Source organism: Pogona vitticeps, chromosome 3 (assembly GCF_051106095.1).
Source record: "Pogona vitticeps strain Pit_001003342236 chromosome 3, PviZW2.1, whole genome shotgun sequence".
In the NCBI taxonomy this organism is placed as follows: domain Eukaryota; kingdom Metazoa; phylum Chordata; class Lepidosauria; order Squamata; family Agamidae; genus Pogona; species Pogona vitticeps.
Window position 1 is genome coordinate 30,223,593 of NC_135785.1, and position 19,410 is coordinate 30,243,002.

The following is a 19,410-nucleotide window of genomic DNA, read 5'->3' on the forward strand; positions in this document are numbered from 1 at the left end:
CTGCTGTTCGCTATTCACTACGGTGGCGCTATATAGGCGCCGAATAAATCTTACAGTAATAGGCAAGGACGCTTGAAACAAAACCGATGTCTGGGAAAGAAAAAAAGAAATATAAGAAATATTAACCTTTTTATATAATTCCAGACCTTGAACACCTTCACACCAACTGAGACTGAACTCAATAAAAGCTATTGTCTTACCAACTTTGCAGCTTTTATTCCGGGTAAAGTATCTAGCAAGAAACCCGAGATCGACTGTTGACAATATCATGCCCTGTACATAACCTTGGAGCGCCGGCACCAAAGATCCAGCTAAATCGCCTGGCTAGTTTCTCTCAACCCTTAAAGGTGACGCGTGTTTTAAGAGGGGAACGCAGGGCTGCTCGGGAGCGCAGCGGAGGTCTAGCGGTTAGAGTAAGTCAGCTGCGAATCCCGTCTAACTTCCCAAGAACATGCTTCCAATGAAGTACTATATAACTGAGGCCAGGATAGGCGAGCCTTTGCTGAGATTTTGTTCTGATTTAGAGAAAAGAGTTTCTGGGCTTTTGTTTGTTTCATACTATTTTAGAATCAAGAGGTCCTCAGGGTCTTTTTTTTTAAGGAGTCGTGGACTAGAAAAGATAGAATATCTGCCTATATTGGATCTATCTACATATTTATATATTTTCTGTGCATTACCAAAAAAAAAAGAAAGAAAGAAAGAAAGAAAGAAAGAAAGAAAGAAAGAAAGAAAGAAAGAAAGAAAGAAAGAAAGAAAGAAAGAAAGAAAGAAAGAAAGGAAAAAAAAAAGCAGTCCATTAGAACCAAGACTCAAACTAGGGACGTGATCTTGCCTCATACATCTGGTTCATTCACAGCCAATGATCACAGAGTTGCAAAGCACAGAATAGGCTAATGTAAAGCTGGAAAAATGAATTCCTCCGCAATGAACAGGATGACCTTTAGGGACTATTGTGTTCAGTATTAGTCCTACAGTTCACTGATTTCGGCGAGTCTAACAGCACGCATCGTGTTTAACCCTCTCCCACCAATTTAAGTGACAATCCTTCTGCCCCACTTCAGACTTCAGCTTAACGTCTCTGAGGGATTTACTTGGAAGTAAGTTCTGACAGTTTTGGTAAACTGAGAACTTCTGCCTCAGCCATTTACTACCGTCTCAGCCAAGAGCAAACTGGCAATAATGATGGTTTGACACGGTCTCCTTGCCTTTCCCTCTATTAAACTGTTAAACACAGCCTTCCTCCTTAGAAACTAAAATGTAATACTCCATATTTCACTATGCTTTGTGAATATTCCCTCCTTTCACAATAAAATGGAAGTATCTCAGCTCAAATCTGTTAACAGAAGTAAGGCCCTCTGAAGTAAATGGGAATTATTCCTCACTCCTTTTGCAAAGGGCAATAGCAGTTCTGTACATGAAAATTTGCATATATGTAGTTCTTTTGGTATCTGAAGAAGGCTCCACTATATTGTACATCACCTGCTTTGGCCATTTTCTTCTGCCTTAGAACCCTTCCCTTTATTTTGTCATATATGCAGAAATAAAATTGCTGAAATCAAAATATCCCTGCTTAACAAGGTTCTGGGTCATTTTTTATACTCTGTGAAGTCCTGACAATATCACATAAAAGCAGTGCAAAATAATATGCATTTTTGCATAGGTATATATTATATGCATCCATACCAATGGTAATTACATTATACAAATTAAAAGAATATTTAAAAGAGTTCTTGAACTATTGAGTGGTCCAGGAAGGTAGGATGATCAAGATAAAAATTACTATTTACTGTTCACTCCAGTTTATTCCTGTTTGGATTATTGAAGTAATTAAGAGGTTATGGAAAAGAAAACTAACTCTGTCTCCTTGCACCCTTGGGATCCTTCATCTAAATTGCTGTACAGAGGTGCTCAACAGGTTGCAATGGAAGTATCTATAATTTCCCTTTAAAGAAATTTAAAGGAACATGGCAGGGTAAAGTTTACAACTGAGGCTCGCTAGGAGAATGGTAAACTGCAATTGATCTCTTGTATTTTATACAACATACAGTGCTGAACTGCAGATTTCATTCTGAGTTTCCTTTATGAGAGCGGGGTGGTGGTGAGGAAGGAATAAATTTATTGCCATCATATTGCTGATTTTACATAACGTTGCTCATCTTTATACTGCATAGCTTGTTTTTTTTTTTTTTTTGAGGGGGAAGGGACACTTTTACTGTCAGATTAAAATATATTTCTTACTAGTATATCAAGTCATTACTCAAAATAACTCATTATTTGTTCACAGTTGTATTGTGAAAGTAGCCTTCATTTTGCGGGTAAGGGTGGTGCTCCCACTGCAGTCTGAAACTGGGAAGAGGTTGAACTTATTTCTGTGAAATTAAACGACATCTTTAGTCTTTACGATAGCAAACTGAGGAACGTTTAGGTGTTATTCTCAGGTTACACGCCCTTGAGAAAAACCCCCATTTCGTTTCCATTCCCTGGTTTTAATGTTTTAAAAAAACACATTCCCTTTCGTTTTTCCTTAAGGTTTGTTGTTGTTTTTGTTAGTGCTTGGTTTTCGTTTCGTTATTTCCAACATTCAGCTAACACGTGGCAAGGTTGCATTCCGGAGCACAGAAGAAAATTAAACGACACATCATACGTTTTCCTCCCTATGTCAGGATCGTTTATTGAACTAGACCGGGAAAGAGGACCGACTCTTTTTTAGACTGGCTGGAATCCAGCCCACATTCCGATTAAACCTGTGGAAAAAAAAATTAAGTGAAGTTACTGGCTCCCTTTGTGACTTCATTGGTGCAGGTATCAATGTGGAACTGAATCACTTTCCGAATCAGGCTGATGACCCCACCGAGAAGATGAAAGCAAACAAAATCGAAAACTGATGTGAAATGTAAAGGAGAAAAAAAGTACTTTATGGCCGCGGAAACGGATATCGAATTAACAGGCAAAGACAGCTACCATGTGCTGCGCAGTATATTTTATTTAAGCATAGCTTCCATTCATCAAATTAATCTATTAGAATTCCAGCCAAAGTTAAACGTACTTAAATTCTATTGATTTTCAATGAAGTTAAACGCATGCTCACTTCTCCCTTTGAATTACATGGGACTGAAAATTTCTTAATGTGTAGCTCTTCTTATATAAGGATGTGCCTTAACTGACAGACTACCGTATATTCCTAAGACTCAATGTGTCAACCAAAACATCCCTGTTTCTTAAGGGAGTATTGTTCATATACCAATGAATTAATTAATACGGGATCAACACGTCCACTTTTGTATATACCTGACTGAGTTTTCACAACTTCTTCTGAACAACATCGCCACTCAGTGCAGGAACACATTTACAAATCAAGGTATTCACATATGATCTACAAATCTGTGAGTTCACACGAACATGTTCAGCACCTTATAGGTGTGAGGTCGAGAGAAAACACACACGTTCGTAAACGCCTTCCATCCTCACAGTAGGTTTTTGAGGAACTCCACTTCCCTTTTCAAGAGGTTTGCAATACAAAAATTGAAGAAACCCGCGACACGAATGTGGGAATCACCTAGAACCGAGCTGTAAGGGAAGGCTGAAAACCGAGTCTAGGAACATTTCTGAAATCTGGCAACAATGTGATATGTTGAGAAATGATATATATTTTTTTAAAAAATATTTTTCCCCTTCTGAATAAGTACTTCCACGTAACCTGAAAACAACAAAGAGTCGACATGAGCCTTTTTATGACTCTCAGATACACCTGACACTATAATCTGTCCTTTAGAAATTAAGGCTGAAAGTGGGATACCGTTATACATATAGTTCCAAAGTGGAAAAGTGATTCCAAATCTCCTTTGTAAGCAAGGAGGATCATGGAATTACACTGGTTGTGTAGGACTGGGCTCAATAAGTGATCTTTCCATGCATGAAAGATGATGCTGGCTTAGTTTCCCTTTTGTGACTCATGAAACATCCTTATCAATTATTTTCTAGTTATGGATGGGCTTTCTGAATCTAGCAGTTTTCCAAAATGGCTTGATAAAGGAAAGGGGGAGTTAAAAGTTTGTGTAGAATATTTGAATAATCTTTTGGAACATCACCTCTCTACACATCTCTTGTCCCCACCTCACCCCAATGCCTAATAGGTAGGGACTTTTGGAAGTAAAAGCAGGCTGTATCTGTTTTCATTGATCATTCTCTCCCATCTTCCTGCTGCTACCAAGATAATAAAGATTTAACACTTCCTCCCTTTTCACACTTAGCCCTTTCTAACCTTTAAGCTGTTATCTCTTACCTGGATGCCGGACTATGCTCCTTCCAGCCACCACGTATGGTATTCTATCTAGTTTTAGGATCAACATTTCCATCAAATGCATTTTTAAAATAAACACGGTAATCTTTTACTTCTAAGCTCTGCCTGTGCACTTTTCACTTATTATAAGGACTAACACAGATGGAGATTACTAACAATTGCTTAATACAGTGCAACACTGGAAACACAGAAAAATGCCCACTTTTTGGTTGGCTTTTGCTTTGAGATCCTGTCAACATTGTTCACAAATGAGAAGTGAAGGATGAGAAACAAAAACTTAGCTTTGAGTGTAATAATGATGTGCGCATATTGTGCAGTTACGTTGAAAAGTTATGCTGTGTTTGTGTCTGTCATGGCATAAGATCAACAGTAGCAACCATATACTACTATTGTAATAGAAGAAATCATTGATACTTCATTTTGAATGCAAAATGTTTTTAAAGCTTCTTCATACCATTTTATGTATGATACAAGAATATGAAAGACTCCTTTACAGATGGGAAACTTAGGCTGATAAACAGGGTAGTGGCTCAGAGATATTAGGAGTATTGTAGACAGATCAATGTCATAAACAGATAGGTATTCAAATTCTCTTAATGGCTTTACCCAACTTTCTTGTTTCTCATACTCATCTCCATGCAGGTATATGCACATCTGTACTCAGTCATGCTCAAGCATTGTGTATTGGTGCATAGACGTTTTGCATTAGCCAGTTACTCAGGCGAGGATCAAACAGGACACTATTGCCAGGATGTTTATGCAATCAAAATTGTAAAGTTCATTAGGTGTGCTAATAATACTACTGTTAATTTGAAAGTTCATTTTCAGTGTTAATCATGCAGTTGTCATGTTCTGTTTCCAGTTTTACTTGGTTCACTTGGTCTGTTTTCCAATGTATTTGGCGTACATTGTGTAGAAATCTGGGGGCTTGGTATTATACTCTGTGCATTGAGAGAAGTCTTCAGCAGTATAAAGAAGCTAACTTCATTAGCCTTGAAAGGGTCAAACGACATCTCTCTTTTTTGTTGTTTTGCTTTTGTTCCATAAACCAGTGAACACCAGTTTCCCCCAATTCTGGGCATATGGTCTTTCCCCGGAGTCTCAGGGCCTGTAGCATAATTTTAAATAACTTGAGAAAGGGAAAAGCAATAGACAAATAGGTAGACGACTAGACAGATAGATATTAAATGACTGACTGAATGAATGAAATCTATAATAGACGGGAAAAGAGGTCACCTGCTGCCCCACATCTGTCTGAAGATACAGTGAAGCAAAGGATGGGGAAAAGACAATCTGAAAGCATATACAGACTTCAAGATCTGTACAGTGCATTGTGCTATGAGCACATAATGTTGTTCAGCCCTTTACAATGAGGGTGGAAGAAGGAGAAGGAGTTTCTCAATTTGAATGCACTCTCAATAGCAGTTGGGTCATTAGAGCTGGTTTGGGTGATAAAGGTTGGAAAGTATGGTTAGCAATTCTACCAAGTCTCCAACAGGTAACTAGGCTAGTGTTATGTGTTATCCTTAAAGGGACTGTATATTTTCATTTGAGACCAAGAAAAATCCTGCCCCAGCGTGTCATCCATCCACTTGGGAGTACTGTATCTCTTTCTCCCCTCAGGTATAGGCTGCATTTCACTCCAGGCTGGAAGTCCATCGGCCAAGCTACACATGGGTTGGGTGTGGGGGTGGGAAGGGAGAGGGAGAGGGGGGGGGGGAGAGAGAGAGAGAGAGAGAGAGAGAGAGAGAGAGAGAGAGAGAGAGAGAAAGATCTTGTCCTGAGCATGGGCAGCTGAGAAGTAACTCCTGTCCTCTACCAGACAATATACGTGTGAAAGAGCCTAAGGATGAATGACACCTTCTCCAAGACCCACAGATTCTTTGAGGTCTCGGGAGGAGCCCTGCAGCACTATCAGGCCTACCAAGGTTTCAAACGTTTGAAGAGGGCAGCCCCCTTCAGGCTACAAATGTGCAGAAAGACAAGGGGGCACTGCCCAGGAAATCTTATGCCAGGTAAGATCTGATAGGCCTTAAAATGACATGATATTCTTTGTTAGATTTGCTGCAACAGGTTACAGGCTAACAAATATCGACCTCTGGCAGTCACTGGGGTTTGCAATCTCTCTCCCCCTTCCCCAATGACATGACATCTCAGGGGGCAAAGGTGAAGGGCATATGTTTCCAAAGGAACTCTGAAGTACAGGGGAACCTCTCCCCTAGCAATTCCAAGAGGCAAGTGAATGACTGTGGTGCAAAAAAGGAGAAGAAGAAAACTCATGCTGGGAGGTGAGGACCCAAGGATTTCCCCCTTTCTGGACTTTGCCTGGTCACTTTTGTCCGGGCTGCAAATCAGCCTGAAGCCCATTTTCAACTTCCTTCAGCTGTAAAGAAGACACCCGAAGTTTAAACCCAAGCAACAACCAAAGGGAATAAAAAGAAGGGGTAAAATAATTAACAGAAAGAAAGAAAGAAAGAAAGAAAGAAAGAAAGAAAGAAAGAAAGAAAGAAAGAAAGAAAGAAAGAAAGAAAGAAAGAAAGAAAGAAAGAAAGAAAGAAAGAAAGAAAGAAAGAAAGAAAGAAAGAAAGAAAGAAAGAAAGAAAGAAGTCTCTTTGACTCAGTAGTCCTTGTCTGTATACATGAGTAAGTGATCCTGAATTCAAGAATGCTTTCTCCAGGGTAACTGTGTCTAAGATGGGCTGAAAGAGTAACAACATAATGATATTTCATCTACAATAGACAGATAAGTTTCTTAATTTGGATCCTGAGAATATGCAGTCCTAGGTGCGGTGACTGTGGACTAAGCCACCATTGACTTTTTTTTGACAATGTATAGGATCAGGCTGCACATTTTTAAAAGGAGCAATAAATGAATCTATTTCTTTTTCGAAATAGAGTCCCCACCTACAAACAAATACACATGGGCTGTTGTTTTCTTATAATGCCACCAATCTTCCTTAATTCTTGATTCCCCCCCCCTCCTAGCTCCAAAGTCCAGGGTGGAGAGGAAAGAGAAGAAGAACAAAAGGTGGCAGGCAAAGTGAATAAACTTCTATCAGCCTTTCCCCCACCCCTCCCTACTTTCTGAGCCAGAAGGAAGTTGGGATTTAAATGGTTATGATCTATGCTTTCTCCAGTATTTTAGAGTGTGACCCATTCTTTACTCTTCTGAACTTAGTTATTTGCCCCTTAAAAGGAAGCCTAATATTCTTCAAAAGTTTGTTGAATAAGAAGGAATACTTGCTTCGGTGTTTTTTCTAAAGGAAAGGATTTACAAAAGATAGGAAAATAAATATATTTCAAGCAATTTTTTTTTAAAGCAAGGTACAATAGGGATAATGAAGGTAGATTAGGAGGTGGGGGAAGGGAGAATTAAGGAACTGAAGTCCAGTAATTCTATCTCTTTGCTTTGGAAAGAGAGAGTCAGCATACCTATTTGGCCATCTGGCTGCTCTAAGCTTTGGCCCCATGCTGTATGATTTTCTCTTAAAATCTCTTCCGCCGAAGGCCTGCTTTTATTGAATTCATCAAAAGCAAACTTTCCCCAAGGTTTTTTTTTTTTAAGAAGGGGGCTAAAATAATAAGTCGACCACTGTGACATTCTTTAGGCTTAGGCCATTTTTCATAACGCAGCTGATACTCTTTTGTGCAGCTGAGGAGACGAAACAGATGAATAACGAGGAAAGTCTCTCGGAAGGAAAAAAAAAAACAGAAGGGGGAAAAAAAAACCCTAAAGCTGTTTTGAGCTCAATTTTTTTAAAATCTTTAAAAAGTTAACTGAAATGAGAGGTGTGATTTAAGAAGAGGGGGAAAAAGGAGAGGAAAAAGGAGCCCCAGTAGCAAAGAACAAGCCAAACACTGATTGTGTCCTGACTGGATTCAGAAACAACTTTGCACTGGGCTCTCTTCCCTCGCCAAACTTTTTGCAGCTTGTGAAACTACCCAGGTGGTGAGGTGAGGCCGGGGCCTTAGCCAGCGAGCTGCTCAGAGAACAGCAGTCTCCCGAAGCCTGGAAGCTGCTCAGAGATTTCCTTCCAAAACTTGCAGGAGGGCAGAAATCTCCCTCAGTTTTTATTTATTTATTTTTCCCCTCCTTTTCTCTCTCTGCTGTAGTCATGCTTCTTGGCTGTAGGGTCAGGAAGCCGGAAGTGTCTCCAGGAAGAAGGAAGAAAGCCGGGTCAGGGTGGATGGTGTTTGTTTTTGATGGACACATGGGGTAAGTTTCATCTTTCACTTTGTTTTACCTCCATGCATTTTCAGGCTTCCTCCTTATTCTTTCTTACATTGCTCAGTTCCCATTCTAGAGGTACAGTGATGAGGATAATCATACCCTTCCAATTCATTTCGCATATAATGTGCATAAGTGATATCTGTTTCCTGGATCATGTCCGGATATGATTTGCTGCTAATTTTTCACTTTATAGCTTATCTTCAGGCTAAATCAAGATGTTTTATAATTCACTCTGCTACTTCAGGGGGTTCCTAGCGCATGGGGCATGTTAATATGTTTGTAATCGGTCATTCATAGGGTTGCTATAAGTTGCCGACTTGACGGCACGTAACAATAACAACTTGAAATGACATTCAATATGTCACAAGGGGAGCCAGGGGCTCGAAGTGTGGGTTTGGCGGGGTGTGTGTGTGTGTGTGTGTGCACAGGCAACTGAGGCCTCGATCCACATTTGAAATGTAAACCCCACTGAATTATTTCCCTGTAAATATTCTTAGGTAAGGCCTGCCATTGAAATCTACGAGGCTCACTTTCCACGATTTGATTGCACCAATCCTCTGCGTGCGTCTCTCTCTGTGTGTGCAGTTTGTGTAGGGGGCCTATGAAGCAAATATTGTACCAGCTCACAGGGGTGTTTGTTGTTGGGACAAATGAAATGAAAGGACTTTGAAAATTAAAACCAAAGTGATGTAGACTGTACTTCCAAGCTCTGTGAAGATTTACATGTGTGTGCAGGAATACAGCTTCTCCCAAGTGTTCAGGCACAAGAAACACAAATCTGGCACTGGATGGCAGAATCTGGGAAGCAAATCCCACCGACCACTGAACCCTAGGCCACTTCAGCTCAGTGGCAAGGACCTTTTATAAAACATGCATAGGATCCGGCCTTAAGGCAATATCTGGATTTAGAATATTAATCTACTAACTCCATGGTTTGGTGTGGTTTTTAAACCCTTGAAGTTTGTGTGTAGTGATGTATAGCACAAGAATCTTCATCTTACAGACCTGATCCCATTAAAGGTATAAGCCTGACAGCGCCCTAAAGACCAGCAAATTTTCTTTGGCATAAGCTTTCTGGGGGGCTACAGTCCACGCTTTTTCCCATACGTGGAGTGGACTAAAGTCCAGGAAAGCTTGTGTCAAACGAAATTTCTTAGCTTACAAAGCCAGCTATAAGACTCTTTGTTGCTTCTTGCTACAAAAGATCTGCCTTTTTGAGGGGGAGGGGGCAAGGGCAACCAGTGTAATTCGAACTGGTATCATTTAAATGCGAAACTCTTAAGAGTCGAGCATAACCTCCGAAGCTCTAAACGCGTGCGAGATCTTTACAAGCCCTCAGCCACTGGAGTAGTATAACAGGGTAGCCTTCACTGGCTCGCACGACAGGCCTGGTATTTATTCAAAGACAGAAGCTTCGGGAGCAATCTGAGGAATTCGAGTTGGCTGTGCGTTACGTTACTTTAACAGGCATTCCCTTCTGGGGGTGATTCATCCGCCCTTTGGATGGGAAAGAGGTTCTTTCTTATTAACAAAATCCCAGTAGTCGGGGAGAAATATTACGCAGGGAGATAACCTCGCTCTATACCTAGACGGAGACCATCTGCATGCTATACACCCCCCCCCCCCCAAAGTTGTGTGTTTTAATGGGAAAACGTGATGAAATCATGCTTAGGAACAGCGATCCTGTCCATAGACAATTTCAGCACGTGCTCCTCCAGCGAAACTCTCTTTATAACCTGATTCATAACCCAGCGGAGGTGAAGTATTTGGATTTAAGCTGATTCAGTGTGTAGGAAACAGAAGAGGGCTGAGTGGCTTGAATTCCTTCCTCCCTCCCTCCCTTCCTCCCTTCCTTCCTCTTTAGCCGGCTGGTCGGTCACCTGAGGTCAATTCTCTTTTTTTTTCCGGTAGGAATACTTTGGCTCAACTCCGTTGTGTAGGTGGGATCTTGAGTAGATTTTTCAGAGACTAAAGAGAGGGAACCTCCATCTGAATAAACACCCTGTTAGTCTGTGTCCCCCCCCCTTGCATACAGCATCCACATTTCTCTGCCACACTTGTTCCGCGGTGGTCTTCAGCGGCTGTATGGTATTGAACCTCAGTTCTGCCTCTGCAGCGTTGCCTTCGCCTTCCATTCTGTTGGCTTTTCCTGCCATTTTCCTTCCTTCCTTCCTTCCTTCCTTCCTTCCTTCCTTCCTTCCTTCCTTCCTTCCTTCCTTCCTTCCTTCCTTCCTTCCTTCCTTCCACCCACTTCTACTTTGGAAGTTTCCGTCCTTTCCGGAAGCTCTACGGAAGAAAGTTACAGTGAAAGTTCATCCAAGTAAATTAGTTTTAAAATCAAGTTACCAAGAGCCAATATCCCTTTTCTTTGGAAAGAAAGGAAGAGAAAGACAGAGAAAGGGGAGGGACGGTGTGGGGTGCGTGAGACAGGCAGAAGCAATGATATTGAAAGCCATCAATGTCAGCCTTTGCACGGACAGGCAAGAGTTCCACAAGCCTTCCTAAATTGCAGTTTGTAGGGCTGTGTGGGAGAAAAAACGTGTCCCTGGGATTAATGCCTCTTCCCAGCGCTTTGGTCGGCGGGACTAACAGAAAATGTAACTTTTGCCCCCATTGGCTAGTTAGGTGAAATAAGCACACCCTGCCACTGAACAGTACTTGACCTTTGCCTTTATGTTTGCTCAAATGTTTGCCTAAAACACAATCACCCTTGACAAGGGAGCCTGCTACCGTGTGACACCGCCTATTCAATAGATAGATGTTCCCTGCCACACACACAACCCAGTGCAGCGTTTTAAATGGCTTAGGTATTTGTAAAAGCCCGTATAAATTAATGTCGGGTGATTGCCAGTTGCTGGTTAAAGAGACGGCCGTTTAGCTGGTAGAAGGACAAGGGAAATCGAGGGCAGGGTGGGGGGTGGGGACGCTCCGGCTGGCCCGCAACCAAACAGGGCGAAGCCCTAAAAGAGCGGGAGGAAAAAAAAAAAACTCTCCTGAGTCAAATAAGCCCGCGGGCTTTATTCACCCGGGATAGGAACAGCAATAGAAAAGACCGAAATCGGCCCAACGCAAATGGGCTGCAAGAGAAATATAACCCGTCGGTTTATGTATTTAGGAATAGCTGTCTAAAATTGGGTCCCTCCCGACAGAGTACAAGGGTGGCAGCCTTCACGGAGTCACAGGACCACTCGCAGGACTTCCGGTTTAATGGGATTGCTTGGATCAGCCTCGGAGACCTCTTGGGGAACGTGCCACTTTAAGCCGCTCAGGTTCTCCGCTAACTTGGGAAAAGACGGCAGGGCTAGTGCGATGCCTTGCGATTCCGCCCTGCTCTTGGGAAATTTCATTCCCCCCTCCCCACCATCCCCACCAGCCTCTTCGGCTACTTCCCTCTCGCTATTGTGATCCGTTTGATCTTGCGGGAAACGAGGGATTTGTTTGCTGTATACTTGTGTGAATCCCGCGCACTTGCTTACTCTTGGGTCGCCCAAGGGATGGTGGTGATTTTAAAATTAATCTCGTAATTCCTAAAAACCATTTTGTTATCAGCCAATAAAACTCTCCAACGATTGGGGAAACCAGCTGTTTATATAGTATTAACCTGCGATGTGATTCCGTTTCAATTCTTATTGTTATCCATTTGGTCTTGCAAGAACTGGGGTGGGAGGGATTTGCTTGTATCCCTATGTAAGTCGCCCCGAAGCAGAGGGGATCCTTCCAGTTACAGAGGCAAAAGAGATGCACATGTAATCGAACTCAATGAGCTACCTTCCTGGGGTGTGTGTGTGTGTGTGTGTGTGTGTGTGTGTGTGTGTGTGTGTGTGTGTGTGTGTGTGTGTGTGTGTGTGTGTGTGTGTGTGTTGATTTGTCTACTTTAGAGGTCTGCATTAACTCAGTGCTTCAGATGATATTGAAGCACGTTTTTTTTTTGCAGGGCAAGCCTATATGGACATCTGCTCAGAAGCAAGTTCCATTGAGTTCAATGGGGTTTATTCCGTATCAAATGCGTTTTGTTGCTTTGTGCCATCAAGTCGGAACCGATTTATAATGACTCTACTAGGGCTTTCAATGTAAGTGAGATATTTAAGAAATGATACCACCAGTTCCACACCCTCAATGAGTTTCTATGACTGAGCAGGGAATCCGTCCTAGTTCTCCTGAGTCCCATTAGTCACGTTGTCTGCTACACCACACTGGTACCGCCAAGGTGTTTTAGGATCCTATTTTCAAGTTGGAACCCATCAGATATACCTAGATGCAAGTCGCCTTGAACCCACTGAGATTTCTTTCTCAGTACACGGTAGCAGAGTTACTGGGCTGGAGCACGTCCAATAGTATCCCTCTGAGATCCTCAAAATAATATTGTTTCTGTGTGGCTGTAATTAGCAGCCCATTTTATGGACATGGACACTGAGAGGCTCCTCTCAAGATCAAGGCTTTGTGGGAAGTCAGCTTTTCCTTGGTTCTCCCAACATCCTCTCAGCTGCATCTCAGTTTTGGTGGGCATGAACTCAAGAGTGTGAAATTTGAGACAGAAAGTCTCGCCCGGGTTCTCTTTCATTCAGCTTTGAACTCAGTTGGAGGGCTATAATTGAGTTATTAGTTCTCCGTTTCCCCATCTGGAAAATGGGTATATTGATGATTTTATGTCACATAGATTTCGTGGGCTGCAATGAGACAAAATATATTTAATAGATGTTCAGTTACACTCTGCGCCGGCTAAAGATTCTTAGACACGAATTTCTTGGTTCTAAAATCTGGTGAAGTTTAAATTCACTGATAATTAGCTCCTTAACTCTGAATAAGTCTAGTTGGGAGCAGTTCAAGCCTCAATGTTTCGAAGTAAATGCATTTGAGACAGCAATCACGGTCGGTTTCAGCTCGTGTATTTTTATCCAGCTATTTTGTGGATCGCGCTGGAAAACAGACTCTCGGAATACAGTAATCAGTTGAGAAGCTCTACTGCATGCTCTATAGCAATGAATAACCCTAGTGATGATGAATATATTCGTTCTGATGGGACTTGAAAACGAAGGTTTCCTTGATGCTAAACACGTCATAACCAAGACAGGTGATCAGACCTTTTGATTTCCAAAGCATACTGCGAGGGCGAATAGAATCATATCAGTAGGTGTAACTGCGACAGTAGTAGTTGAGGTAGTAATAGTATTCTTGCGTCCTTCCACTGTTCCACCCCTTCTGACCACTGCCTGCAGTAAACATTCCTAGCTCTTGCCACACACTTATATCAAAAATTCAGAAGACCAAACAAACAAACAAACAAAACGCGATGGCACCTTGAAGATTGAAAGCTATCTTTTAATGTGAGCTTTCGTGGATCAAGGCCACTTCCTGTGACATAAGAATGAGGTGTCACACACCTGCCCGGGAAAAATCCATACTCTTCCTATAAACTAAAAGGAGATTTCTCTCCACTGTCTGTTGGATGGCTGATTTGCGAGGGACTCGGGTGCATTTAAGTTCAGGGATTAATGGTCGTCTAGAATGGCATTGTTCACTCGAAACTCATTTACTCGCAAGCAAGCTCCATTGAGCTCCCACTCCTAGGTAAGCGTGGGAAGAGGATCGTAGTTCCCTGATTGTCTCCTGGATATATTAATGGATCTGGGAAGACTGGGAAACGCTATTTTGCATGAGAGGAAATCTTGAGTGCGGAGGCAGGCAGGGAGGCAAAGCCATCAAACAGCCCCGTCCACTTAAACGACTAGCCAAAGGATCCTGAGCTGAAGCCACTTTCAATGTTACCTGGAAGGCTCCAAAGAGAAAAAGGATGCATGTTGATTTTGCTGGGCGATTTTTAAAGAAGCCTCTATCGTTTAAGGAAGAGAAATTAGTAGTTAGTCAGCATTTTAACGGAGTTCGTGGCTACAGTCACGACCTCCCCTCCTAACACGAGGCGTTAGCAGGGGCAGGCAAGACGGTCAGGGCGCCACTGAGCAGCGAGATTAACCTGGCAGGGGGTCGGGGGAGAAGGTCAGCCAGGAGGTTTCGGCAAAGAGAGTGACCACTAGACCTCTGCCTTTTGCGGGATGCGCGCGCGCCTTGCACTCAAGCCAAGAGAGACTTCAAGTCCCACCTTAATTCCGCAAGAGAATTTCTGAAATCACATCCTTTCAAATATTCCCGCTAAAGGAGCAGCTTTCCTGATTTTTTTTTTTAATTGTGCAAAAAGGACTGATTGTGCGGGGGAAGAAATCCTAAACTAGTAAACTGCCCGATAAAGACGGTGGGAATTTCTCTCTTAAGGCGGTATAACTAAAATAAAGGTACCTACTAAAAGGCATGTGTTACTTAGAAGACAGCTTGCTTCGCTTTCGAAAGAAGGTGGAAGGTATGCAACCCTGAAACAAATCTCACCGAATACTGTGACCTATTCCTAAATTCATAGGTCCCTTGGGGCCTTTAGCCCTAAGTCCACCGGTAACGAAATACTCGACACGTTTACTCAGAAGACAGACCTATTCAGAGTTAAGGGTGTATGGTGTCGCAGCCTTGCTAAACCCTACCTCTCATAGACTCCGTGGGGCATACTTTAAGGGAAACAAGTTAAAAAATAACTCTGCTTAGATTTAAACCGCTTCCACTCCCTCTTGTTTTTTTTAAAGAGTATGTGCTAGTTCTGTTATACTTGGGTGCACAGACGCTGCAATTCAGTTGCAGAAGCCTAAATAAAAGCATTCAAGGAAAATCGCTGCTCACAACTCTTTTCATGACTTGAGGCCAATTTAAAAGAGCCACCCAAGACAGGTTTGCTTAGAAGTAAGTTTCGCTGACGTCCCTTCCCCAAGTAAATTACTTGAAAGTGTGCCACCTATTTCCGAGGAAGTTATTTTAAAGTGATGTGTGTTCGAGAATGACGTCATAAACGTATTAGCTTGGAAGTAGTACGTTATAGCTAGCGTTTAAAGTGTTTAAAATAAGGGCAACGCTAGGTGCAGTTTAAGCGCAAACCCCACTGAACTTAACTCAGCTGGGGACCGCAGTGTCACATACTTCTGAAATATTTTATCTTTGCAACGTTGCCCTTTCAGAAATCTTTAAAAAAAAACTCATTTGAATAACCTATCATTCGACTTGGTTGGCGGGGGGGGGAGCTTTAAACATATTTGTTCCGCGGTTAAGATGAGAAGACAGGCGACCAGACTTTTTCAAAGATTTCACGGGAAATTTTCTGAAGTAATTTAAAAAAAAAAGAGAGAGAAAATGATAGTTTCTCCATCGTTTGCCCTGTCAGGTATATGCCTTGAATTTCTCCTCTCCCCTTTTAAAATGTCTGCTCCATAAACAATCAAACTTGTAATTACTTGCTAATTTCATTGCGGTTCCTCTGGAGAGTCTATAACGTTGGGACTCCATTGTCCACTCATTATGTTTCCAGAAGCTTTCTATGATGGCCCGGCTGGACTGTGTCCAGTCTGTAACCAATAAAAGAAATTTACAGCCTTGACACATAGGGAACCCGTCTCTCCCAGTCCCCACCCCCACCCCTCCACTGGAAACGTCAGAGAAGAAAAATTGAGATGTAAAGGTGTCTGCCTCTTTCTCACAAACCCGGAGCTCTTACTGAAGAATTAGTGTGAAGTGGAAGATGGGGGCGGGGGGGCGGGGTGGTGGTGAAGATTAGTTCCCTTATCCAAAGAGCCTGTTTATTTTACATGTTCTGTATGAAAAAAAACACAATGTCTTTACAAAAATTTCATTTCTTTTTTAATGGGGACATTTCCACTCGCTGAGAGTTTATTCCAAATGTTCCTTCAAAACCACTGGAAGAGTTGTGCTTGTACTTCTTTTGACCTATGTTTCTCCACAGAAACAAACATGTTGAAATAAACCAGTGTTTAATAAAGGAATTAGGAATTGAAGTCAGTCTTCGGCAGTCACAGAAACTAACCTACTGTAAGTGAAGCAGATATTATGTAACACATACTAGCCAGCCAGTCTCAGGATCTGAAATTAAGACCAATCTTGGATCGTCAACAAATTGGGCAGAAACCCAACAGTTGGGTTTGTTGGTGTGTATGTTTTTGCAAAGATCAGATGCACTTACTGTTCCCCTGCAAATAGGCTCAGATGTGTACATTTACCTATGCTGGGAACAAATGGTTTTAGGATGTAACTTCAGTGAAGATCTCTGAATGTGGACAAGAAGGAAGGAAGGAAGGAAGGAAGGAGACAAAATTTCTTGAGACTTCTCACCATATTAATGGTGTCATCTTTTACTGGATATTTCCCTTGTTTAAAGCCTAGGATGTCAAGAGGAGCACAACATTCTTGTGACACCCTACACAAAATCAGAAATATAGGTTCAGGTCATCTGGGAGGAACATTAAGTGGGGAGATATGTATAACCGGGAAGGTATTTTGGCACCCGATTCTAAAGCCTTTGACCTCAAATATAGCCCTTTGAATGGATGGATGTGTTACATGTCCTCAAGTCTCATTGGACTTATAGCGACCCGAAGGGAAGTGAGAGATGGGGTTTTACCAGCATCCCTTGAATTTTGATGGCTGAGTGTGGATTTCAATACATATCTCCTGAGTCATAGTCTCTCACTCGATCTATTCTGCCATACCGGATGAATAAGATGATAATAATACTGATTTGCTGTGCTGTTGTATGTAGGGGAAAGCGAATGCTCTTAAACTCTCTAGACCATTTCGTTAGTTACAGGTATATCCCTTTCTCCAGTGAGCTCAAGGCTGCATGCAGGCGTCTCCTCCTCCACCGTTTACCTTCCCAACAATCCTGAGAGGTGAGTCAGCCAATAAAGAGACTGGTCCAGCACCTTCGCCATTGCGCCCCTTCTGTCTCTTACAGACAATAGCGGTATAAACAGAGAGCCAGTTTGGATCAGAGTGTTGTTGTAGTGGGACATGCAAGATCGAAAGCCGAGTCTCCATTCAGTCTGCGAACTCGCTGGGTGACCTTAGCCTCAGCCTCACCTACCTGTTAGGGTTGTTGTCAAGATAACGTGTGCGCGCGCGGGCCCGCGTGATGACTATCTTGCTTCGAGCTCATTAGGAGAAAGGTAGGATATAAATGTAACACATAAATAGATGATTATATGCCGCCGCCACCCTTCCACCTCAGTAGAAGACATGTGATTATTTCTTCAGTTTTGGCTCTCTCGTTTACTTTTCAGACATTCTTTTTGCCTGACGGTGGTTTGCCTCGTTTTAAACTCACTCCTGTTACTTTTCACTGTTTTACCGAGAAGGATTGAAGGGTATCCTTTCAGCAACACCCTCCTGTCACAGGCTTTTCCCGGTTCCCACTCAATGCAGTGCATCTTTGCGGAACGGGACTTCAGGCGACCTTGTCTTCTCACTTGATGGCGTCCCAACCTAGGGCTCTTTGTTCTGATCGTGAGTGCTCAATTCTCTGTTCTGAGGCAAGTGACTTCTACAGTTTTCCATCTACCCAGCAGCTGGGGCAAGTGCCTACCTGGCATGGCTGATGGTTAGGGCAGGGGAGAAGTGGAACATCTTATTAACTCCTCTTTTCAATGCATTATGTGGGATCTAGATTTCCTAGTCTTGACAGTAGAACAAACAGCCTGGGTGGGTCCTTCTAGCACAGAGGCGGGCAGATGGGAAACCCTGGTCGACTGGGAAATCTCCAGATGATTTGCAGTAGCCTGGCAAGGATTTCTTACTCCAAATAGTTTAAGAGGAGCAACTTCCCTAAAACACAGAGCTCAAAAGAAACAACAACAAAAAAATTGAGCTAAGGAGGAGCAGATGTGAGTGGAGAGCCTATGAGCTCTTTGCAATTCTGGAACTGAAAATAAGTTCCTGGGCTCAGAATATTCACCGTGCACCTAATGGATCTCAAAAATGTTAGCAGAAAAATAAAGCAGAACCTGCAACACTGAAGTCTGCCTATTCTTCTTCTAGGAGATGGGTTGATATCTTTTGGACAAGACAGTACAGGCAACTTCAAAGGAGGTATTGCAGACAGTGGAACTGGGCACTAAAAGATCTGACTTACGAAGTGCTGCTAATCGAACTGCCCAATGTCTTCTGAAGGATTTTGGTCCTTTGTTTTTTTTGAGAAGAATAAAAGAAAAAGTGAAATGTATATTTTAAAGTCTGAGGGCATCAAAAGCAAGACAGTTCAAGAGCTACCCACAATCAATGAAGGTTCTTGAGCATCTTTGAGGCTAATCGGTTTTCATTGCACACTCTTCTGAGACCAGTTTATTTCTGAGTCTTTGGGTTTAGGACTGTGTTACTATTATGTCTTAAACGTTCCTGGCCATGAGTTGATGCTATGATAAATTACACAATCCATAACAAAGACGGGAATGGGTGGCTCTCCAGGGGTTGTTCTCCAGCAGCCACAATCATCTCTCACCACTAGTTAGTTCGGACGGGAGTTGTAGGCCAAAAACCACTGAAAGGATGCAACTTCTCATCCCTTGGTCTACAGGGTAACACAAGATTATTATTATTTTTCCCCCGAAGCAGCACCTAATAGGACAAACCTCTGAAATTCATTATCAAAGCTACAAAGAAGATAGAGGCTGCAAGATAATGGGTCATAAAATAATAAATAATTAATTAATAGCAATTATAATGGTACTTCCAAGAATGTGGGGTGGGGGAGGAGGCTCAACTGGAATTTCTAGGCAGGGGTGCCCCCAGTTTCAGTTCCTAGGCATATATTATTTTGATTAATTTATATGATCGATTAATTTCCAGCATTGTGACTGATGGGGGATGGAAGAGAGAGAAGCTGGTTACACAGTAAGGAAGTAGCTAAAAGGCAAAGTAAGACCTCCTACTCTCAGATTCCCAAATTGTTGCTTGGAAAAACTGTGAGCATCCTTTTGTGCACAGTTCCCATGGAAACAGC

General features: G+C 42.3%; 2 long non-coding RNA genes across 2 annotated transcripts in view; one reads left to right on the forward strand and one right to left on the reverse strand.

The window, feature by feature from the left end:
• Window positions 1-19,410, reverse strand: part of LOC144587805 (uncharacterized) — a 476,988-nt gene that overhangs the window by 390,802 nt on the left and 66,776 nt on the right. The window lies entirely within an intron of this gene.
• The window catches only part of LOC144587806 (uncharacterized), a 223,590-nt gene continuing 212,450 nt past the window's right edge, over window positions 8,271-19,410 (forward strand). The window contains exon 1 of the long non-coding RNA XR_013542965.1: window positions 8,271-8,516. This is a non-coding gene — a long non-coding RNA (uncharacterized LOC144587806). The remainder of the gene's footprint in view (window positions 8,517-19,410) is intronic.